The following is a 13,957-nucleotide window of genomic DNA, read 5'->3' on the forward strand; positions in this document are numbered from 1 at the left end:
TATGAGAAAGGAAAAAATCCTGTCATTTGCAACAACATGGATGGACCTTAAGGGCATTATGCTAAGTGAGATAAGTCAGAGAAAGACAAATACTGTATGATCTCACTTATATGTGGAATCTAAAAAAGCTGAACTCGTAAAAACAGAGAGTAGAATGGTGGTTTCCAGGGGCTGGGGATGGGGAAATTGGAGAAATGTCTATGGGTATGAACTTTCAACTAGCAAATAAATAAGTTCCGTAGCTCTAATGCACAACAGATTGATGATAGTCAACAATACTGTATTATAAACTTCAAAGTTAAGACTGCATCTTAGTTGTCCTCAACATAAAAAAGAAAGTTCTGTGACATGACAAAGGTATCAGGAACACTAATCATATTGTAATATATAAATGTATCATATTAACACGCTGCATGCCTCAAACTTACATGATGTTATATGTCAATTATATTTCAATAAAGAAAAATACAGGATGGATAAACCAGAAAATAATAAGACTGGTTACTCACAGAGGCAAGGAGGTGAAGTGGATGGATGGAAGGAATAGGGATAGATACTTCTCTGAATGTAACTTTTTTAATAGTTTCCCTTTGAAATCATGTTAATGTTTTACATATCTAAAAAATTAAATCAATAAGGAAGGGTGAATGCCCTAACACTGAACTCAAACACAACCAAACAACCCTAGCCGGACTGCAAATTCATAACACTACAGCACTGAAGGCAATAAAAACGAAAACTAAATCAATTACTTTTGAACATAGTACTTTGACTATATATTCTCAATCTAGGAGAAAAAAAAGAACTTCAGACCAATCTTGAACTCAATATTTGTTTTTGTTTTGTAGTAGTGGTAGCAGTATGTGTGTGGTAATTATGAAACTATTTTACTTGTAGCAAATTGTGTTAATGTCTGTAGCCATAGTTCACACTACAGACGAAGGGAGATACAAATAAAGAACAGGGGAAGGCAAGGAAGAACCTTGTGGTATTGGATTGGAATTGGAGGTATCAGTATGAACTCATGATTACTTAGGTCTGTAGGCTGAAAGGGTCTAGAACCAATGATATCCTAGTTGCAATAAGCACACTTATAATCTAGATCTTGGTTTCCAGATTCCATTACTCACTAAAAGGATGCAGGGCTCACTGAATAAATGACTGATCCCAGGGTTGAGGCAGGGAAGGTATAAGTTGAGCCTGGAACATCTTGTTGAACCAGAAGTGCTCAAACAAACAAAATATATGTAGCACGGAAAAAAAGACACAGAAGTCTTGAAGGAACTCCCACTATCCACGTCTGGGACACTTTGAGCACAAAAATAAATAAGGATGCAATGGATTATAATCCACTTAATTAAATAGGATCCATGAGTCTATACTGATGATTAAATAAAGAAAGGAAGGCTCTTCCTCACAGTAAAATGCTCACTAGTTAGCGTGAAGGGAGTAGTGGAGTTGGATAAACACTATTTTGGTTCAGGCAAGAATTGCTAAGGAATGTTATATCTAGTTTGATGAGGTCTTAAAAAGTGTCTCCCCACAGATTACTTATTAATTCCACAGAGAAAAACAGTAACTATATAGCGGAGACACAAGACAATACCTTGACCAGATGATCAAAATTAATATTACCAGTTAAGGACAGATGGACACCATGTACCTCCAAATGTGATATCCAGAAAAGGACACGACATTACTTCCTTAGTATTTCAGTCAGAGAGTGTATAATCTGAATCTAGCTCTAATCACGCGGAAGACAAATCCAAACTGAAGAACATTCTGTAAAACAACTGACATATATTCTTCAAAAATGTCAATGTCATAAAAGAAAAAAAAACGTTGAGAATGGAATAAAAATGCCTTTTAAATTTAACAACTAGAACATCATTACCAATTTGGTAGCGATAGAGATAGAAATCAGATCCCAGTGGGCTCAAAAAGTGAATGGGAACTAAAAACACAGCATCCAGGTAACTCCTGTGAGGAAAGGAGACAGGGTGAACAAGGTACGCCAATTCATAAATGGTTAATAATATACTTTTGTGGAGGACATATTAGGTTGAGCGACACGAATATGCTATCTTTATGGGGCAAATGGTGTTAGAAAAACTGTATATTTACATTCAAAAGAATGAAATTGGATGGACCCTTATCTATGCCATACACAAAAATCAACTCAAAATGTATTAAAGATTTAAACATAAGACCTGAAACTGTAAAGCTCCTAGAAGGAAACATAGTGGGAAAGTCATAATATTAGTTTAGGCAATGATTTCTTGGATATGACACATAAAGGATAAGCATCAAAAGCAAAAATAGACAGGTGGCACTACATCTCACTAAAAAGCTTCTGCACAGCAAAGGAAACAGAAACAGTGAAAAGGCAGCCTATGGAATGGAAGAAAATATTTGCAAACTATATATCTAAGGTGCTAATATCCTTACATAAAGGACCTACTGCAACTACAATTCAATAGCAAAATAAATAACCCAAAAAATGGACAAAGGACTTGAAAGGACATTTCTCCAATGAAGACATACAAATGACCAAAAGGTACATGAAAAAGTGCTCAACATCACTAATCATCAGGGATATGCAAATCAAAACCACAATGAGATATCAACTCAAACCTGTTAGGATGGATATTATAAAAAAACAAAACAAAGCAAAAACAAAAAATAACAAGTGTTGTCAAGGATGTGAAGAAATTATAATCCTTGTACAGTGTTGGTGGGAATGAAAAATGGTGCTACCACTATGGAAAACATTATGGAGGTTCCTCAAAAAAATTAAAATAGATCCAGCAATCCCACTTCTGGGTATATATCCAAAAGAATTGAAATCAGAATCTTGAAGAGGTATCGGGACTCCCATGTCCATTACAGCTTTAGTCACGATAGCTGAGATATGAAAATAAATATGCATGGATGGATGAATGGATAAAGAAAATGTGATATAAGCATACAATGAATATTATTCAGCCTTAAGGAAAGAAGGAAATCCTGCCTTTTGCAACAACATGGATGAACCTGGAGGACATTATGCCAACTGAAATAAGCCAGACACAGAAGGACAAATACTACATGATATCACTTACATGAAGTATCTAAAGTAGTTAAACTCATAGAAGCAGAGAGTAGAATGGTGGTTGCCAGAGGTTGGGGGGGGGGGAACAGGGAGGTATTAGTCAAAGCATACAAAGTTTCAGTTATACAAAATGAATAAGACCTAGAGATCGACTGTATAGCATAGTGACTGTAGTTAACAATACTGTATTGTATAATTAAAAATTTGCTAAGAGGGTAGATCTTAAGTGTTCTTATCACAAAATATAACAGAAATAAATAATTAGGGCAGGAGGAAACTTCTGGAGATGGACTTTTTATGGCATAGACTGGTGACGTATTCATGGATGTATACTTATATTCAAAGATATCTTTTGTAAAGATTAAACATGTACAGCTTTTTATGAATTAATAATAGTCAATAAAATGGCTTCTTAAAAAATAAATTGTAGAATAAACATCTATGTTATTTTTGAAATAAAAAAAGGAAGTTTGAAACAAAATATTTGAACATGTTGAAAAAAAAGAAAGAGTGAGATGTAGAGCTCAAGATGGCAGAGTAGAAGGACGCTGGGCTCCCCGCCCCTCATGAAAACATCAAAACTACAATTACATATAGACTGACCCTCACTGAAATTGACCTGGGGACCACCAGACAGCTCTTCTACAACCAACGCTGTAAAGAAAGAGCCACACGGAGTGTGGTAGGAATGGAGAAGAAGTGATCTGGTTGGGACCCACACCCCTAGAAGAGGAGGATATCACAGGCTCAGGGATTCCTGCCCTGGGGAGCAAGGGGTTTGAGCCACACTCCAGCCCTGTGGTCTGACACCAGGAAGACAAGCTCCCTTAGTGGGTTTGGAAGACAAGGTCCCTTAGTGGGTTTGAAAGACAGTGGGGCTTACCGGAGTGCTGTAAGAAACCAAGCCTCCTGAACACACGCACAGCACGGAGGCAGCAGATTGGAAACTGCCTGGGGCTCTGGCCTGCCTGCCAGAACCACCCCAGTGCACACCCCACAGCTCACACCAGGCTCCTGCTCCAGCCCCTCTTGCTCTGGCATTGCTCCCCACGAAGGCGGAGGTTGCTGTTTCCAATGAGAATGTGTATTCTTGGAGGGAGCAGAGCCAACTCAGACCCCGCCCATGCCTCTGGCCAGGGCTGAGGCAGCTATTGCCAGCATGCACTTTGGTGCACACACTTGGGAGGGAGTGAAAGTAGCTCCCAGGCAGAGACCACCTTCTCCAAAGCTCCTTTCCCTGTGCACACTTGCGAGAGGATGGGGCCAGCTCAGTGGTGAGGCAGCAATTTCTCAGGCCCCAACCCAGCCTCTAACCAAGGCTTGCACACTAGGGAAAAAGTGAAACCAGCACAGAAGTGCAGCCCTAAGCCCTCAGGCCTCAGCTGCATCCCAAATCAAGGTGGAGACTACCATCACACCCAGGAAAAACCTAACTCCCTCAGGGCACCTGCTCCTGACCTCACATCTGAGAGGGCTGTGATGACCAGTGAGCACAGCAGAAGCCCTGGCTTGCACGTAGTTCTGGCTTTAGCCTCTCCAAGCCCAGCCTTACTGCCTACGTGGCAAACACTGCCAGCACACCACTGGGAAATAGGCAGCCCTGCTCACTTCAAATCCAGCTCTTCCACCAAAGCCACTGGACACGTGCAAACTGCACAGGGACACTCACACACAAGGGCACACCTTCAAGACCAGATAGGTAACTGTTTCACCTAATTTCATACAGAGAAAGTTAAACAGAATGAGAAGACAGAGAAATATGTTTCAAAGAAAAGAACAAGAAATAAAAAAACCCTGAAAAAACCTGAATGAGGCAGAGATAAATAATTTATCTGATAAAGAGTTCAAAGCAAAAGTAATAAGGATGCTATTGAACTGGGGAAAAGAATACATGAACACAGTGAGAATTTTAACAAAGAACTAGAAAATATAAAAAAGAACCAGTCAGAGCTGAAGAATACAGTAACTGAAATGAAAAAATACACTAGAGGAAATTAACAACAGGTTAGGAGATACAGAAGAACTCATAAGCGATCTGAAAGATAGAATAATGGAAATCATCCAATCAGAATAGCAAAAAGAAAAATAAATTAAAAAAAATAAGAATAGTTTAAGGGACATCTGAAATAACATCAAGTGTACTAACATTTGCACTATAGGAGTCCTAGAAGGAGAAAGGAGAGAAAAGGGGGTAGAAAATGAAATGATGACTGAAAAATTCCCAAACCTGAAAAAGGAAACTGATATCCAGGCACAGGAAGCACAGAGAATCCCAAACCAGATGAACTCAAAGACACCCACACCAACACATATCATAATTAAAATGGCAAAGTTAAAGATAAGAGAGAATTCTAAAGGCAAGAAGAGAAAAACAGAGTTATACACAAGGGAATCCCCATAAATCTATCAGCTGATTTATCAGCAGAAACTTAGCAGGCCAGAAGGGAGTGGCATGATATATTTAAAGTACTGAAAGGGAAAAACCTGCAACCTGGGATATTCAACCTAACACTGTCATTCAGAATTGAAGGAGACATAAATAACTTCTCAGACAAGCAAAAACTAAAGGAGTTCATCAATACTAAACCAACCTTACAAGAAGCGTTAAAGGGTCATCTTTAAGTGAAAAAGAAAAGACTACTACAAGAAACAAGAAATTATGGGAAGGTAAAAATCCCACTGGTAAAGACAAATATATAGAAAGGTTATGGCTCAACCACTTAAATGGCTAGTACAAAAGTTGAAAGACAAAAATTATAAAACCAAATATAACTACAATAAAGAGTTAAGGGATAGACATGAAGATGTAAAATACATCAAAAACTCAAAACATAGGGGAGGGGAGTAAAAAATGTAGAGCTTTTAGAATCTGTTGAACTTAAAATCAGTTTAAAACAAGTAGATATAGTTATAGGTCAACATATATGAACTACATGGTAAGCACAAATCAAAAACCTACAATGGATATATAAAAACTGGAGAGAAAGGAGCACAAACATAACACGAAAGAAAATTATCAAACCACAAGGGAAGAGACTAAAACACAAAGAACAGAGAAGAACTAGAAAAACAAGCAGAAAACAAGTAACAAAATGTCAGTACGTACATACCTATCAATCATCACTTTAAATGTCAATGGACTAAATGCTCCAATCAAAAGACATAGGGTGGCTGATTGGATAAAAAAAACAAGACTCATTTATATGCTACCTACAAGAGGCTCACTTCAGAGCTAGACACCCAGACTGAAAGTGAGAAGATAGAAAAAGATGTTCCATGCAAATGGAAATGAAATCTGGGGTTGCAATACTCATATCAGACAAAGTAGACTTTAAAACAAGTCTACAATAAAGGACAAAGAAAGACATTATATAAAGATAAAGGGATCAATACAAGAAGAGGGAATAACATTCATAAACATATAGGAACCTAATATAGGAGCACCTAAATATATAAAGCAAATAGTAACAGACATAAAGGGAGAAATTAACAATAATACAATAATAGTAGAGGACTTTAACAACTCATTTCATTAATCGACAGATCATCCAGACAGAAAATCAAAAAGGAAACCGTGGTCTTAAATGACACATTAGACCAGCTGGACTTAAAAGATATCTACAAGACATTCCATCCAAAAACAGTAGAATACACTTTGTTGTCAAGTGCGCATGTAATGTTCTCCAGGATAGATCACAAGCTAGGCCACAAAACAAGGCTCAAAAATTTAAGAGGATAGAAATTATATCAAGAATCTTTTCCTTCCACAATGGTATGAACCTAGAAATCAATTATAGTAAGAAAAATGGGAAAACACAAACATGTGGAGACTAAACCACATGCTACTAAAAAAACCAATGCGTCAATGAAGATATCAAGGAGGAAATCAGAAAACAACCTGAAGACCACTGAAAATAAAAGCACAACTTTACAAAATCTATGGAACGCAGCAAAAGCAGTTCTAAGAGGGAAGTTTATAGAAATAGAGTCATACTTCAAGAAGAAAGAAAAATCTCAAATAAGCAACCTAACCTACAATTTAAAGGAATTAGAAAAAGAAGAACAAACAAAGTTCAAAGTTAGTAGAAGGAAAGAAATAATAAAGATCAGAGAGGAAATAAAATAGAGACCAAAAAACAATAGAAAAGATCAATGAAATCAAGAATTTTTTTTTGAAAAGATAAACAAAATTGATTTAGTCAGCTTCATTAAGAAAAAGAGGATCTAAATGAACAAAATAAGAAATGAAAGTGGAGAAATTACAAGCAATATCACAGAAATACAAACAATCATAAGAGAATACTATGAACAGTTATATGCCAACAAACTAGAAAACCTAGAAGAAATGGATAAATTCCCAGGAACATAAATCTCCCAAGACTGAATGAGGAAGAAATAGATAATCTGAACAGATATATTACTGGTATTGAAATTGAATCAGTAATCAAAATACTCCCAACAAGCAAAAGTCCAGGACCAGACAGAAGCACAGGAGAATTCTACCAAACATATGAAGGGTTAAAACCTATCCTTCTCAAACTATTCCAAAAAATGAAGAGGAGGGAATACTCCCAAATTCATTCTACAGGGTCACCATTACTCTGATACCAAAACCAGACAAAGACTTTACCAAAAAAAAAAAAAAAAAAAATTACAGGCCAATATCCCTGATGAATATAGATGCAAAAATTCTTAACAAAATATTAGCAAATAGAATTCAACAGTATATAAAAAGTATCATACACCATGATCAACTGGAATTTATTCTAGGGATGCATGGATGGTTCAATATCTGCAAATCAATTAATGTGATACACCACATTAACAAAATGAAGAACAAAAAATATCACGATTATCTCAACACACACAGAAAAAGCATTTGAAAAAATCAATACTCATTCATGATTAAAAATTCTCGGCAAATTTGGTACAGAGGAAACATATCTCAACATAATAAAGGCCATTTATGACAAACTCACAGCTAACATCATACTAAATGGTAAAAAACTGAAAGCTTTTCCTCTAAAATCAGGAACGAGACAAAGATGCCCACTCTTGCCACCATTTCCTACTGAAAGGAACCAGGGCTCTTCGGAAAAAATGACTGATTCCAGGTCAGGGACAGGAAATGTACAATATGAGTCTGGGCCATCTTGCGCCAGAAAGCAAGAAAAATATCAAAGATTAATGTGAACAAATCTAAAATACATATGAAACAACTTGAATAATTTCTCATTGGCCAAAAGTGGGACAATTTAATCATCAAAAATAATAATTAAAATAATTCAAATATATGAAAATCAGTGCATTCACAATAATATTTTAAAAGTCCTCATCTGTCACAATTGGAAGGTGCTAGGACACCAGCTCAATATTCTGAAAATTGATAAATAAAACCTATCTTTCATCTACAAATTGTATGTCAGGGTAACAAAAAAGTTGATGAAAAAAGTTCTCTATGGTAGAATTTCAGTTAGTAAATTCAGAAGGAATGATAGAATTAAAAATTCTTTTTTTTTCAACCTCTAATGAAATGTTGGATCTAGTCACAATCATCAATTGCTAAAACAATCAGGTGAAAAGTTGATGAAAAACGTTCTAATGCTGGAATCAAGCTGACATCACTTAAACCCATGAGCTATATTTCATCATGAAAAATGAAACTATGAGACATTATGTTTCTCAAAATGTGATGGAATAGGAAGCATACAACAAGCACTATGAAGTATTCTTACCTAAAATATAGAGCCTGAATCTAATAAAAATTCTAGATCTAACTGTCTATCTACAAAAATAAGAGGACTATCATACGGAAGCAATCAGCTAAATCCAGGAAATATTCTACAATACAAGTGACATAATTTCTCCAGTAAATTAATGGTATGAAAAAGAATGGCAGGGTACTAGCAAAATTGAGTAAAAGGGACTTAAGAAACATGACAGTCAGGTGCAATGTATGAACTTTGTTTAGATCTTAAATAAAACAAAGCAACTGTACAGAGGATCTGTGAGAAAATCAGACAAATTTTTTTTTAATTAATTTATTTTATTTATTTATGTTTGGCTGCGTTGGGTCTTCATTGCTGCGCGTGGGCTTTCTCTAGTTGCGGTGAGCGGGGGCTATTCTTCGCTGCGGCAGGCAGGCTTTTCATTGCGGTGGCTTCTCTTGTTGCAGAGCACGGGCTCTAGGCGCACAGGCTTCAGGAGTTGTGGCACGTGGGCTCAGTAGTTGTGGCTCGTGGGCTCTAGAGCGTAGGCTCAGTAGTTGTGGTGCATGGGTTTAGTTGCTCCGTGGCATGTGGGATCTTCCTGGACCAGGGCATGAACCTGTGTCCCCTGCATTGGCAGGCAGATTCTTAGCCACTGCACCACCAGGGAAGTCCCCAGACAAATTTTAATATTTGCTGGATGATGGGTAGTATGAGGAGATTTTCTTAATTTTGGTGAGTGTGATAATGGCATGACGGATATGATTTTATTTAAAGTCCTTATTGGATATGCATATTGAAGTTGAGGTATGATTTATAATAATACTTCAGCCAAAAAAAAAAAAGGATAAAATTGGAAACTACTATGAGTAAATGCCAACAAATTGGACAACTAGAAGAAATGGACAAATTCCTAGAAACAGACAACCTACCATGACTGAATCATGAAGAAATAGAAAATCTGAACAGACTGATTACTTGTAAGGAGATTGAATCAGTAACCAAAAACCTCCCAACAAACAAAAGTCTAGGACCAGACAGCTTCCCTGGAGAATTCCACCAAACATTTAAATAAGATTTATTACCTATCCTTCTCAAACTCTTCAAAAAATTCAAGAGGAAGGAACACTTCCAAACTCATTTAATGAGGCCAAACCAAAACCAGACAAGGATGCCTCACGAAAAAAAAAATTACAGGCCAATATCCCTGATCAACATAGATGCAAAATCCTCAACAAAATATTAGCAAACCAAATTCAACAATACATTAAAAGGGGGCTTCCCTGGTGGCGCAGTGGTTGAGAATCTGCCTGCCAATGCAGGGGACACGGGTTCAAGCCCTGGTCTGGGAAGATCCCACATGCCACAGAGCAACTGGGACCGTGAGCCACAATTACTGAGCCTGCGCTCCGCAACAAGAGAAGCCGCGATAGTGAGAGGCCTGCGCACTGCGATGAAGAGTGGCCCCCGCTTGCCGCAACTAGAGAAAGCCCTCGCACAGAAACGAAGACCCAACACAGCCATAAATAAATAAATAAATTAAAAAAAAAAAAAACCAATACATTAAAAGGATCATACATGATGATCAAGTGGGATTTATTCCAGGGATGCAAGGATGGTTCATTATCCACAAATCAATCAATGTGATACACTATATTAACAAAATGAAGGATAAAAATCATATAATCATATTAGTAGATGCAGAAAAAGCTTTTGACAAAATTCAACATCCATTCATGATAAAAGCTCTCAACAGAGTGGGTAGAGAGGGAAACATACCTCAGTATAATAAAGGCTTATATGATAAGCCCACAGCTAACATCATATTCAATGGTGAAAAGCTGAAAGCTTTTCTTCTAAGATCAGGAACAAGACAAGAATACCCACTCTCATCACTTTCCTTCAGCAGAGCATTGGAAGTCCTAGCAATAGCAATTAGGCAAGAAAAAGAAATAAAAGGAATCCAAATCACAAAGGAAGAGTTCTCTATTTGCAGATGACATGGTATTTATTATGTATACAGAAAACCCTGAGACTCCACCAAATAACTATTAGAACTAAGAAATGAATTCAGTAAAGTTGCAGGATACAAAATCAATATACATATCAGTTTGTTTCTATATACCAACAACAAACTATCAGAAAGAGAAATTAAGAAAACAATCCCATTGGGCTTCCCTGGTGGCACAGTGGTTGAGAATCTGCCTGCTAATGCGGGGGACACGGGTTCGAGCCCTGGTCTGGGAAGATCCCACATGCCGCGGAGTGACTGGGCCCGTGAGCCACAACTGCTGAGCCTGCGCGTCTGGAGCCTGTGCTCCGCAACAAGAGAGGCCACGATGGTGAGAGGCCCGCACACCGCGATGAAGAGTGGCCCCTGCTCGCCGCAACTAGAGAAAGCCCTCGCACAGAAACGAAGACCCAACACAGCCATAAATATAAATAAATAAATAAATAAATAAATAATTTAAAATAGCTTATAAAAAAAAAAAAAGCCCTTTCCATCTCTAAAGTGCAAGGATTCTCTAATGGGGCAACATGGACTATAGGAAAAAAAAAATCCCATTTAAAACTACATCAAAAAGAATAAAATACCTAAGTATAAATTTAATCAAGGAGGTGAAAGACCTATACACTGAAAACTGTAAGACACTAATGAAAGAGATCGAAAAAGAAACAAATAAATAGTAAGATATTCTGTGCTCATGGATTGGAAGAATTAATATTGTCAAAATGCTCATACAACCCAAACAATCTACAGATTCAGTGCAATGTCTATCAAAATTCCAACGGCATTTTTTCACAGAAATAGAAAAAACAAATCTAAAATTTGTATGGAACCACAAAAGATCCTGAATAACTAAGGCAATCCTGAGAAAGAAGAACAATGCTGGAGACATCACACTTCCTGATTTCAAACTATATTACAAAGCTGTAGCAAACCACAACAACCAAAAAACAGACCTTGGGTGAAGGGGGTCAGAAGGTAAAAGGAAAAAAAATCTTTTCCCTGAAATGCAAAACTGTAGTCAATTTAACTGTATGTCCTTGGGTTAGCTGCTCAGTTGCACAAAGATTGAATTTTCTTATATGTAAAATGAAAGTCCTAACAACATCTACTCCATAGTCTCATAGAGCATCATATGAGAATTTGTATGTGCAAGTCCTTTGTGAACTGTAAAAAACTACATTAAGGTTAGCTGGGTGTTTATTTACACATGCTTTTGTATACACACATTTTGTGAAAGTAATGGGATTTCAGATGATCTTTGTAGAATGGGTAGGAGTTGAATTTGCAGAGAATAGAAGGGATGAGTCAGTTGTGGGAAAATGGTATGATATAATAAAGAGCAATTAAAAAACAAAAAGATGGAGCTGAGTGGGAAAAAAATTTTTAATAAAATAAAATAATGACTAAATATTAATAAGAAGGAATGTAATGGAGGAAAAACATTCTTATTTAAAATTTAGACTATGACTACTTTTGCCTTCTGAAGGTGGGGGAAGAGTGTGTAAACACCATATCAATAGGAATATAAATCACATATCATTTCCTTCCATATTCAGGCACTAGTATATAGCAGAGGATGAAATTTCAAATTCGTCCAGTTCTGGGCTACTCAAGAGAAAGTCTCTGAGTATACTGCCTTAGAGATAATAGTGAGCAGTTGGATATCTGAAGGTCAGCCCAGAGCCCAGGGATCAAGCTATATAGTGAGAAAATTCAGGTTCCTTAAGAGGTTGTGTGAAGGATGTCCCAAAATGGAGTAGCCAGAGCAATGTAAAAAGACTCCTGAGGGGGGACAGAAGAAAAAGAGCTTTAAAAAGAGCTGAGTGTTGAATCTAGGTTCTTTTTGGAGCAGAAGAAAGAGAACAAGGATAAGAGTGAGATCCTTAGTTCAATGGGAGCAGAAATTCAGAGTCAGGGATGGCCACAAGAATGGAAACTGTGCTCCCCCTGCCCCTGTCCCCCATCTTTTTGCCCCTGCTCAGAGCTTTGCAGATCCCTGGGGAGGGAACTGGACTTCCCATTTGATGTGGGTAGAACTCTCAACACATTTAAATAAGAATGTCTCCTGACAAAGAGATGGGACCAGGGAAAATGTATATAAAAGATGAAAAAAACACACAAATGTATGGTATTGGCATTAAAAAAGACACATAGATCAAGGGAACAGAATAGAGAGCCTAGAAATAAATCTACACATATATGGTCAATTAATTTATGACAAAGGAGCCAAGAATATATAATGGGAAGAGGATAGTCTCTTCAATAAATGGTGTTGGGAAAACTAGACAGTCACATACAAAAGAATGAAACTGGACCACTATGTTACACCACACCAAAACTCAGCTCAAAATGGATTAAAAACTTGAATGTAAGACCTGAAACCATAAAACTCTTGGAAGAAAATATAGGGGGGGGAAGCTCTTTGACGTCTGTCTTGGCAATGATTTTTTGGATTTGACACCAAAAGCAAAGGCAACAAAAGCAAAATAACATGTGGGACTACAACAAACTAAAACGATCTGTACAGCAAAAGAAACCATCAACAAAATAAAAAGCATTCTACAGAATGGGAGAAAATATTTGCAAATCATATATCTGGTATACTATATGTATTACAGAAAAAGAACAAACAACTCAATGAAACAGTGGGCAGAGGATCTGAATAGACATTTTCCCAAAGAAGACATACAGATGGTCAACAGGTACATGAAAAGGTGCTCAACATCACTAACCATCAGGGAAATGTAAATCAAAACCACCATATCACCTCACACCTGTTAGAATGGCTATTATCAAAAAGACAAGAAATAAGTGTTGGTGAGGATATGGTAAAAAGAGAACCCTTTGTGCAATGTTGATGGGAGTATAAATTGGTGCAGCCACTGTAAAAAACAGTATGGAGGTTCCTCAAAAAATTAAAAATAGAACTACCATATGAGCCAGCAATTCCACTTCTGGGTATTTACCTGAATAAAATGAAAACACTAAGTGGAAAAGATATCTGCACCACCATGTTCATTGCAACATTACTTAAAATTACCAAGATATGGAAGCAGCCTAAATGACCATTGATAGATAAATGGATAAAGAAAATGTGGTGTATACATATATATGTATATATATGTGAATATTATTCATCCGTAAAAA

The sequence above is a fragment of the Balaenoptera borealis genome (genome assembly GCF_965194805.1).
Source record: "Balaenoptera borealis genome assembly, chromosome: 10".
Taxonomy (NCBI): Eukaryota; Metazoa; Chordata; class Mammalia; order Artiodactyla; family Balaenopteridae; genus Balaenoptera; species Balaenoptera borealis.